This window comes from Tympanuchus pallidicinctus, unplaced genomic scaffold, assembly GCF_026119805.1.
Source record: "Tympanuchus pallidicinctus isolate F22 unplaced genomic scaffold, pur_lepc_1.0 scaffold36, whole genome shotgun sequence".
Lineage (NCBI taxonomy): Eukaryota > Metazoa > Chordata > Aves > Galliformes > Phasianidae > Tympanuchus > Tympanuchus pallidicinctus.
This window is the reverse complement of record NW_026294754.1, coordinates 2,115,902-2,127,021: the sequence shown is the minus strand read 5'-3', so window position 1 is coordinate 2,127,021 and position 11,120 is coordinate 2,115,902. Positions and strand designations below refer to the sequence as shown.

Below are 11,120 nucleotides of genomic sequence, written 5' to 3'. Positions count from 1 at the left end.
TCTGCAAGGCAGAGGGAGAGGAAGGAAGAAGCCAGCAGCCTGCTGCCCTGCTGCCCTGTGCTGCCCTCCCCTGCACAGCCCTGCTCACCGGGTTGCTGTCCCCAGGGCTGTGAGGAAAGGCCACTGCAGTCAGCAGGTCCGGTGCCAGCACCTGGAGTGGGGTCAGGACTCAGCACAGCAGCCCCCAACATGGGGGCAGGGCAAGGGAAAGCATGGGGAGCTGGCAGGGTCCCGCAGGAGCGAGGCGGGCTGCAGTTTGGGAGCGACTTATCTGTGGTGGGGGTGAGCACAGGAGCGTCTCGCCGTCCTGCTGTGTCCCTGTCCCCGTGTGTGGCTGTGAGGCAGAGGAGGAGCGGCCCCATCCATCGCCATGGGCTGCTCCTGCCCGCCACAGCCCTGGCTCCCTGGGTCCTGGGCGGCGCTCTGGGGCTGGCACTGCCCTTGTGCTCAGCATTCCGGGCTGCTGTGACACCAAGCTGGCTCTGGAACACAGCCCCCCCAGCGTGGTGCTCTTGTGACATGGCTGTGCCGGCTGCAGGGGGCTTCCTGGAGCTGCTGGCTGCCCCTGGCAACGTGGCCGTGCCATAGCAGGGCTGGTGCTGCCTGGCCTGGGGCTGCTGCCTTGCGCCGTCCGTCTCATAAATGATGCGTTGTTCATCGCTGAGTGTCTGATGGTGCTTTGGCCGTGGCAGCATGAGCGTCACTGCGCGGTGTGTGAGAAGAGGAAGGCCATCTTTGGCATCCAGCTTTGCCGTGTGATCGGGGGGCTTGGATTGCAAGCAGCCAGGGAGGGGATCCTCAGTGCATCCCGCTTTGAGGCTGGTGATGGGAATGGATGGTGTGGGCCTGAGCTGGCTGCCAGGGCAGTAAGAGAGCAGCAAAGGTGCAGGATAAGAGAAATGCAGTAGGGAAATGTGCCTCAGTGGATAGGTTTAGATAGGGATTGGGAAGAAGTTCTTTCCTGTGAGGGTGGTGAGACAGTGGTCCAGGTTGCCCAGCCAGGCTGTGGATGCCCCCTCCCTGGAAGCACTGAAGGCATCCAGCCTGGCCTTGAATGCCTGCAGGGATGGGGCATCCACAGCCTCCTTCAGTCTGGGCTTGATGGGATTATATTTGAATTGAGAGGTGATGGTAAACATCTCCAAAAAATTCACTGGGGAGAGAAATGAGGATATTGGTGAAAATAAAGACATTGCAGAATTCTGTCGCTTTCACAGTATTTTATTTAGCCTGCTCAAGTGAAGACAAAGTGTTTTCTAATTCAGATAACTCTGAGGGCTGATAAAGGAACAGTTCTGGGGTTTTCAGTATGAATTCATGCTCAGCCTCACTTCAATAACAACTGCAAATTGCCAGTGCTTCCCAGAAGCAGGAACTCTTCCCATTACTGAGCACCCAGCGGTGCCCACGTGGAGCTCTGCCTCAGTGACTAATTGCTTTTCAGTAAAATCCTCCTCCTTAGCAGAAACCCTCTCTGCACAGCACCGCTGTTGGCGTTCAGGTCATTAGAAGCAATTAAGGCTCATTTTGAGCCTGCATGAGGGGAAGGCTTTGGGGAATGCTGAGGATGGGTTGACATGGGACCTGGTGATCTGAGGCTCAACGACTCAGTGACTCAGTGATGCAATGATGATTCAATTATTCTCTGATTCAATTGTTTGATAATTTGATGATTCAACGACTCCATGATTCAGCAACTCTATGATTCAATGAATCAATGATTCAGTGATTCGGTGATTTAATCAATCAAAGATTCAGTGATGCAATGAATCAATGATGAAATGATTCGGCGATTTTTTGATTCAGCAATTTGATGATCCAATGATTCCCTGATTCTCTGGTTCAATGGTTTGATGATTCCATGATTCAATGATTCCGAGATTCCATAATTCTAGGATTCAGTGATTTAATGATTAATTCAATGATTCTGCAGCACAATGAATTAACAATTCAGTGATTTTCTGATTCTCAGATTCTGATTCTCTGATTTGGTGATTCAATTTTTCAACGAATCAATGATTCTAATATTCAATGGATCGATGATCAAATGATTTGGAGATTCTCTGATTCAATGACTCAATGAATCAATGATTCAAAGACTCAATGAGTCAATGATGCTAATATTCAATGGATCAATGATCAAATGGTTTGGAGATTCTCTGATTCAAGGATGTGATGATTTGGTGGTTCAATGACTCAATTCAATAATTCTATGATTCGGTGAATCAATGATTCTCTGATTCAAAGACTCAATGAATCAACAATTCTAAGACTCAATGAATCAATGATTCTGATATTCAGTGAATCAATGATTCTGATATTCAATGAATCAATGATTCCATGAGTCAATGATTCCCTGAATCTCAGAGTCTCAGAATCTCAGATTCTCTGATGAAGTGATTCTCTGATTCTCAGATTCTGTGACGCAGTGATTCAGTGATTCTGTGATTCAATGATTCCACAATTGAGCGGCTCAGCGACTCAACGACTCTCAAATTCTTTGCTTCTTTGATTCAGTGATTCAGTTATCCAATGATTCAGTTATCCAATGATTCTTTGATTTGGTGATTCAATCATCCAACAGTTCTTTGATTTGATGATTCACTGATCCAACAGTTCCTTGATTTAATGATGCAGTGATTCTATAAATGGTTGTCCAAAACCTGTTGCCTTGCCTGGGCCCCACCACTTGTAGAGGAATTGTCTGGGGCTGCATGTAAGATACATATATTCCCACACTGCACACCTCGTGCTTCGTTTGTTATTAGCAGCCAACGCTTCATTTGTCTCCACTGGTCATTTTTCCAGCAATTTTGTATTTCACGGAATCATCGAATCGCCAAGGTTGGAAAAGACCTCCAAGATCATCCAGCCCAACCATCTGCCTATCACCAACTCTTCTCACCAACCCTTGTCCCTCAACGCAACATCTGAACGTTCCTTGAACACCTCCGGGGTCGGTGACTCCACCTCCTCCCTGGGCAGCCCATTCCAGCACCCCTTTTGAGACGACAAAGCTGGGCTAACATACAACACTCCCAGCCAACGCCACACCTGGTTGGGGCAGCCAAACGTCGTGATTTCCAAGCTGCTTTCTCACCGAATCACAGAGCTGTTCAGCACTGTGGTCTCTCTCCGTAAACCTCAGCCTTCCAACACGGAGCAGAGTGCAGCACGGGCTCTGCACACTCCAAGAAGAGCCTCTTGTGCGACGACACGGCGCGCAGATGCTCTCAGCTTGGTTTAATCCCCAGCTGGGCTGCTCCTTCTGCATTATTCCCCATCTGCTCCTTCTGCATTATTCCCATCTACAAGAAGGGCCGTAAGGAGGATCTGGGAAACTACAGGCCTGTCAGCCTGACCTCAGTGCCAGGGAAGGTCATGGAACAAATCCTCCTGGGAGAGATCACACGGCTCGTGCGCGACGTCCATGGGATCCGGCCCTGCCAGCAGGGGTTCATGAAAGGCAGGTCGTGTTTGACCAACCTCATCTCCTTCTATGACTGGGTGACCAGGCTGGTAGATGAGGGAAAGGCAGTTGATGTAGCTTACCTAGACTTCAGCACAGCCTTTGACACGGTCAATCACAGCATCCTGCTGCGGAAACTGGCTGCCCGTGCCTTGGGCAGTTTTACCCTCTGTTGGATGAGGAAATGGCTGAGGGCCGTGCTCAATGGTGGTGGTGCATGGAGTGAAGTCCAGCTGGAGACCTGTTTCCAGTGGTGTCCCCCAGGGGTCGGTGCTGGGCCCATCCTGTTTAATATCTTCATTGATGACTTAGATGAAGGCACTGAGGGCACCCTGAGTAAGTTTGCAGATGACACCAAGTTGGGAGGTGGGGTGGATCTGCGTGAGGACAAGGAGGCCCTGCAGAGGGATCTGGATCAGCTGATGGCTGGGCAGAGGGGAACGGGATGAGGTTCAACAAGACCAAGTGCCGGGGGCCGCGTTGGGGCACAGCGACCCCATGCAGCGCTGCAGGCTGGGGGATGAGCGGCTGTGAGTGTGAAGAGGAAAGGGAGCTGGGGGTGTTGGTTGGTGCTGGGCTGAACAGGAGCCAGCAGTGTGCACAGGTGGGCAAGAGGGCCAGCGGCAGCCTGGGCTGCATGAGGAATGGCCAGCAGAGCAGGGAGGGGAGCATCCCCTGCACTCAGCTCTGCTGAGGCCGCACCTCGAGTGCTGGGTTCAGATTTGGGCTCCTCACTGCAGGAAAGATGTTGAGGCCCTGCAGCGTGCAGAGAAGGGCAGCGAAATGGGGAGGGGTGTGGAGCACAGGGCTGCTGAGGAGCGGCTGAGGGAGCTGGGAGTGGTGAGGGTGAGAAGAGGAGCTCAGGGGAGACCTGACTGCACTCTGCAACTGCGTGGAGGGAGGCTGTGGTGTCAAAGGGCCTGGCCTCTTCTCCCAGGCAAATAGCAGGAGCCGAGGAAACAGCCAGGAGTTGTATCAGAGGAGGTTCAGGTTGGACATGAGGCAGAACTGTTTCTCTCAGTGCTCAGGCGCTGCAATGGCTGCACAGGGAGGTGGGGGATTCGCCGTCCCTGGCAGCGTTCAGGAGGCGCCTGGATGAGGAGCTGTGAGATGTGGTTCAGTGCTGGTGGTACTGATAGCAATGGGAGGGGGATTGGACCGGATGATCTTGCAGGTCGTTTCCAACCTTGTGATTCTGTGATTCTATGATTCTGTGAAAGCATTTCTCCTCTTTTGAAAGACTTCCCTTGACCGAAGGCATCGCTTGTGGCAACGCAGTCCCCAAACAGCCACAGACCGAAGTCGCACCCAGGGGATGTTTCCCAAGAACAGAAATTGCACTTTTCCCCTTTCTTTGGCTTTCCTCCTCCTTTCCCTTTGCATTTCCCTCCGTGCCCTTTCCCTGCCATTGCTACGGGTGTCGAAATTGCTCCGTCACAATTTGTGCTCTGTGGCACCGCTCATTCATAACGATTCCGATTTCAGCCCGACAGATGCTTGGAAATTTCCTTCTGCTGCAATAGAAGTATGTGAGGATGGATTTAATTGGCTGGTAATGGGGATTTTTCCACTGCATTGCACGGCCCTGAGATTCCTCTTTCTTGGGAAGGAAAAACCCTTGCTCAAGGGGCAGGAAAGGGACTCTTTGGTCTTTGCTTCCAACGAAAGGGGCTTGGGCCGACATCTGTGCTGCAGATGCTGACGCCTCCTCGCATCCTGTGCTGGCGTTGCAGTAGGGACAGAACACACGATGCGAGCAGCTGCAGTGAGCAATGGGGAATCGGAGCCAATAGATGGTGCTCTTCCTTCGTGCAAGCTGCCCGATGGGGCTGACCGATGGGCTCGAGGACTCCCTGCGGATTTGGATGCGTCTCGTTGCTATGCTGGGCCGTTGCCTACCCTGTGGACCCCAAAGCCCCACACTGAACCCCCAAACCATCGCGCTGTATGGGCCCTGGGGGGCTTCGAGCCTGCGGGAGCAGATGGAGTTCATTTTCTCCGCTGTGCGTTATCTGAGTGGTGCAGCCCTGCCTGGAGGGTGGCTCAGGGTCGCTTGGGCAAAGATTTGCCCGTCCCTTGCTGAGCATTTAATTACTGCTTAATGGGCTTAATGGGCAGATACTGCCTGCTTTGAGGACATCCAGCGTCCATTGCTCCCCATTTTCCATGGCCAATCGGATCCCAGGAGGAAAGCTGCGCTGCACATCTGCTGTGGGAAGCGTCCCCTTTGGGCTTTCCATCTCTTGGTTTTGGGGATGGGAAGAGAACGGGTTCCCTATTTTGGCTGAGCAGCAGCAGGAAAAGGGATGGCTGCATCCTGCAGAGCTCTGATGCTGCTGGGAGCCCAGGAAGGGGCTGGGAATTTGTCGGCTGGGATTTACTTGGAGCGCACCAATGCAGCAATCCCAGCTCCAGCTGCACGCTGATGACTTTTAGGAAGGCTGAGAGGTGCACACGCAAAAGTGCATACAGGATGATGGTGCACAACACCCACTGGTGGTGTTTTGTGGCATGCAGCACCAACAGGATCACCTCTCTGGGTCGTTCAAGCAAAGCAGTAAATCTTTTGATATCCACTGTTCAGCTGGGCTGTCCTCCAGATTTAAGCAAGGAGGAAAGATCCCCTGGGCCCACCTACCACCATCCCAACCCAGTGGGATCCAAAGGGAGAAACCCCCTTTGCAGCGTCAAACACAGGAAAAATATTCCTAATAAATGTTAGGAGGGATGGAACCTTGTGCAAAGGGGAATGGAGAAAGGGGAAAAAGCAAAGCCCAGCGTGCACCAGCACCGTGCACACAGCTTGCACAGCCCCCCTCAGCACAACACAGGGGCAGAACTCTGATATTTGGGTTGGGTTTTTTTTCTGGATTGCAGCTCAGGAAGGAAAATAAACTCCCATCAAAAGGGACGATTGCAAAAGTTGGGGTTAACATTGCACTGAGCTGAAGCCCCACCTCTGGGGCTGGGAAAGTAAAAGCACTGAATGGCTCTGGAGGCTCTGCCAAAGGAAAAGTTTTGCTCCCGGGACGGGGACGTGGTGAATCCTACAATTGTGAGTGTCTGATGCTGCTTTGCTCACTGCCTTCTTTTGCACTGCTTGGTTCCATGGCTGGATATTTCCAGCAGCCAGAAAATACTAAAATCAAATAGAAGCAAAAGGCAGTGATTGCTGATGGTCCTGTTCTGCAGGGGGGCTTTCTGCACATGCATTTGTTGCTTCCTCTCCATTCTGCTTGCTTATTTCAATCCGTTCTTTCCAACAAAGCAGCTCCACTTCTTGCAGCAAGGTTTCCTGCACCTCAAAGCTGCCGGGCTCCTTTCTATCCCAGTTTTGCTCCTTTGCTTATGGGAATGCCTCCCCTCACCCCCCCTGTCTCAGTGGCTATGGGGACGATGGCTCCCTGCGTGGTGGTGGCACTTGGGGATCCCAGTCCTTTGCTGCAGGGAGGAACCCCTCTGTGCACCAACACGCAATGGTTGCTGATGGTATTTGTGCTCAGGAGTGGGGAGGTGGGGGGCAAAGTGACGTGAGGGGGCAGCTCTGGGGGGATGCAGTGATGTGGTGGTTGCACAGAGCTGCATTGCTGCTGGTTGTGAGGAGCCTTCGGTGCTCTGCCTGCAGGCATAGTGTGGGTGGCGTTGGGTCCCTGCTGGATTTGGCTTTGTTGAACTGCTTTGGGGTGAAGCACGCATCTCCTTAGGCGTGCAAATGGTGGAAGTGTTGTATCCACTCCTGCAAAGCACTGGAGCAAGCCAGAACTGTCCTCCCTGCAAACTAGGGCAGATACTGCTGGAGGCAGGCTCTGTGTGGGCTCCTCTGCGCTGCCACAGCTTCCTGGTGGGCATGGGGACACCCAGAGGAGCAAGGTCCCACCCTGGGGACAGAGCTGTTCTGGATGGCTCACACCCTTCTCTCTGCCCGTTTATAGGAGTTATACAACCTCTTATTTCTCTGTTTTATGGAGTTTCTCTTTGCTCAAGAGGCACATGGTGCTCTCTGCAAGGGGCACTGGTGCTGGAAGGGCACATCCCTCCTTGCTCCTTTCCCACCTGGGTATGGCCGGGGCAGCTTTCAGCTGCACAGATCCATTTGCAGCAGCGCTGTGAGCTTTCTCCAGCCATCAAATCCCAAACAAAACCCCACTGCTTCCCATTTCCTGCAGCGGAGCAGCGTGCCAGGGGTTTCCATGTTGGGTGACCCAGTGACACGACCCAAGGCATGGAGGTCCCCAGGCTGGAAGTTTGGTTGGGGGCATTGCTGGTTGGTTTGGTGGCCTTTCTGGGGGTACGTGGAGCTGGGAAATGGGTGAGATGTGTGGAGTGGGACTCCTGGGTGGGATATGTAGACCAGGATGCTCTCAGGTCCCACAGCTTTGTGCCCAAGCCTGGCCATGCACTGCTGCTCTCAGTGCTCCAGATTCACAGTGCAATGGGAAATGGCAGCAAATCAGCCCCAGGAGAGCTGCTCAAGGCTGGGTGTGAGCAGCAGGCAGCAGGAAGGTGGCCCAGCGATGCAAACAGGGCAGAGCTGAGCTTCTCCAAGGGCCTGTCAGCATCCACGTCTACGTGGCATCCCATAGCTGGGTGTGATAAGCCCCTGCAGCATCCCTTGGTGCAGCTCCAGCAGGTGATGGAGCCATCCTTTGTCTGAGTTCCCATCAGGAGATGATTTCTCACCACCAGGACGAGCTGTATGGATTTGTACCAACAGGCTTTTATTTTAATATTGTCAGATATCTACAGAAATTTCATGACTACAGTCCTTTCACCCTCTGCTCTGCACCAACCTACGGTGCTCAGAGGGGAGACGTCACAGAGGTGAAAAGCATCAGAAGGGACATTTTTTCCCTCTCTGTGCCCATGGGTTGAGCCTGATTGTGGCTCCCATCTGCTTTGCCATCCCCAAAAATGCATCTATCCTAAACCGGTGTGATTTGGTTGGGGTGCCACCTGCTCTCCTTGCTTTCCACTTCTCTGTTTTCTCTTGCCCTTCCGCCTTCATGCGCACCACGGTTGGAGCCTGATTGCTAAATGTCGACTGGAGATCATGGCTGGGGAGGGTCGTGACCCATCTCAGGACCTCAGAATGTTAGTTTTGAGAAAGAAAAGGAGACAGCAGTGTTACGATGCTGCAGAGCAGTGAGCAGCAGAGGGAATTGCAGGCTGGAAACCTGATCTGAGTGCTGCAATCCTCCAGCAGAAATCAGGATGGGGTTGCTTTGGGATGCAGCTCCAGCTGGGGGCTTCCAGATAAAAAACATCTCCTCCTTCACTGGGCTTTGCTGATGCATCTGAATTGTGCAGGAGATGCTCCCACACCTTCTTCCCAAGGGAGTTAAAAAACCCAGCAGCAAAAAGGAAAGAAGCAACACCTCTGAGGATGAAGGCTTTCTGCATCCATCCAACAGTGGAAGATGGGTGCTGGGTGGTGGCATGAACGACCTCCCCCTGCTGCAGTGGGTTGCCAGAAGCAGCACTGCCCCGTGTGTGGTGGTCCACAGTCACGAATGACCCAAAGGGACACAGGTTTGGGTTGAAAAATTGCTGAGCACTGGAAGCAGCCAGACGGGGATGTGGTTCTAGGTTGGAAAAGGCCTTTGAGGTGGCCAAATCCAACCATCAGCCTGTCACCAAGCCTTGTCCCTCAGTGCCACATCCACACAGCTCTTAAATCATCCAGGGATGGGTGCTCCATCACCTTCCCAGGCTGCTCATCCACTGCTTGGCTGCCTTCTCCGTGATGAAATTCTTCCTAAGATCCAATCCAAACCTCCCCTAGTGGGGTCGGTGGGCATGGTGGGGATGGGTTGGGGTTGGACTTGGGGATCTTCAAGGCCTTTTCCAACCTTAATGAGTTTACGATTGTAGGAGTGGACATGGTGGGGATGAGTTGGGGTGGGACTTGGGGATCTTCAAGGCCTTTTCCAACCTTAATGAATCTACGATTGTAGGAGTGGACATGGTGGGGATGGGTTGGGGTTGGACTTGGGGATCTTCAAGGCCTTTTCCAACCTTAATGAGTCTACAATTGTAGGAGTGAACATGGTGGGGATGAGTTGGGGTTGGACTTGGGGATCTTCAAGGCCTTTTCCAACCTTAATGAATCTACGATTGTAGGAGTGGACATGGTGGGGATGGGTTGGGGTTGGACTTGGGGATCTTCAAGGCCTTTTCCAACCTTAATGAGTCTACGATTGTAGGAGTGGACATGGTGGGGATGGGTTGGGGTTGGACTTGGGAATCTTCAAGGCCTTTTCCAACTTTAATTCTGTGATTCTAATCTCTGGGCCAAAGAACACAGACTGGACTCATTGCAAAGCCCACCACTGACGTTGGCTGATGTAGCACTTGCAATACTGCCAGCCTGGGTAACAGGCCGTGCCCAAAATACTTGTTTTTTTCCCCCAGTCTGGCTCCAGCACCCATTGCTGCACAGAGCTGTGGCTGCCCTTTGTCATCAGCCTCTCTGGCTCCTTGTCCCATCGTTGCCCCTTAGGGACACCATCTTTTCTATCCGCTGTGTTTCCTCCTGGTATTTATAACCACCTCCACTCAGCATCTCTTTTGCTGGCTGGGGACATTTTGCACTTCTCCTCAGCTCCTCTTTCAGTTCCCTGTTCTTTGTAGCAGCATTTCCTCACACCTTCCCTCTGATCCATCCCTTTGGCATTGCTTAACCCTGAGCAGCTCTTACTGCAGTCTCCCAGAGAGCTGCGACTCTCTGCGATCTCATCCATGGAAAATGGGAACCATTTGGAGGGTCGATTTCTGAGGATGGATGCCACTCCGTCATGTCTGTTCAGCACAGGGACTGTCCTGATGTGACTTTGAGGTTGTGGTTACCACCACCACCATCCTCAGGAGCAGGAGAGGTGGAGCTACGTGGGCCAAGATGGACTGGCCCACAAGAGGAGAAAGCACTGGAGAGCAAAGGGAAGGAAATGCAGAGGCTGCAGAAGGAGCAGGGAGAGATGGGATCTCCTGTCTCAGAAAAGACATCAGCAATGAGGCTGGGAATTGGGCAATCACAGCCATTCCTCACAGGGGTCACTTCCAAAGGCACTGCAGCCATCAGGTTGGGTCAGAAACCATCAGATTTGGGTCAGGACCCATCAGATTTGGGTCAGGACCCATCAGGTTGGGTCAGGACCCATCAGATTGGGTCACGACACATCAGATTTGGGTCAGGAATCCAACAGGGTTGGGTCAGGATCCATCATGTTGAGTTAGGACCCATGAGAGCTGGCTCAGAACCCACCAGGTTTGGGTTAGAACACACCAGGATTGGATCAGGACCTCTGCAGCCCCCATGCTCTTGCTGCTTCCCATCTCAGGACCTGCTCTGTGCAAAGCAATCCCTTGCTCAGTCTCCCTGCAGCTCGTGCCCTTGCAGCTGTGTGAATTCTGCAACTGTTGTGCTGGCAGTTTCCTGAGCAGGAGTGCAGTTCAGCTCAAGGACACACAAGGGATCAGCCACACAGGGCTGCATCTCTGCACGTTGAGTTGTTTCCCTTAAGGTTTTAGGCAGCACGTTGAATAATCTTGTTTTCTGATTTGCTGCTGCAAATCATCATCTTTGCTGACTGCAAACATGGTTCAACGTCCACAGTGGAGGTGAATGGGTGGACAGATCTGCCATATTTTGAGG

General features: G+C 52.6%; 1 protein-coding gene across 2 annotated transcripts in view; it reads left to right on the top strand.

Annotated features, from left to right (window-relative positions):
• Positions 1 to 6,355: 6,355 nt before the first annotated feature.
• SLCO2B1 (solute carrier organic anion transporter family member 2B1) overlaps positions 6,356 to 11,120 on the top strand; it is a 44,193-nt gene continuing 39,428 nt past the window's right edge. The window contains exon 1 of one of the 2 annotated variants that reach the window (XM_052699300.1): positions 6,356 to 6,524. The gene's annotated coding sequence lies outside the window, so the exon portion shown is untranslated. The remainder of the gene's footprint in view (positions 6,525 to 11,120) is intronic. The other variant, XM_052699301.1, reaches the window with a different exon arrangement.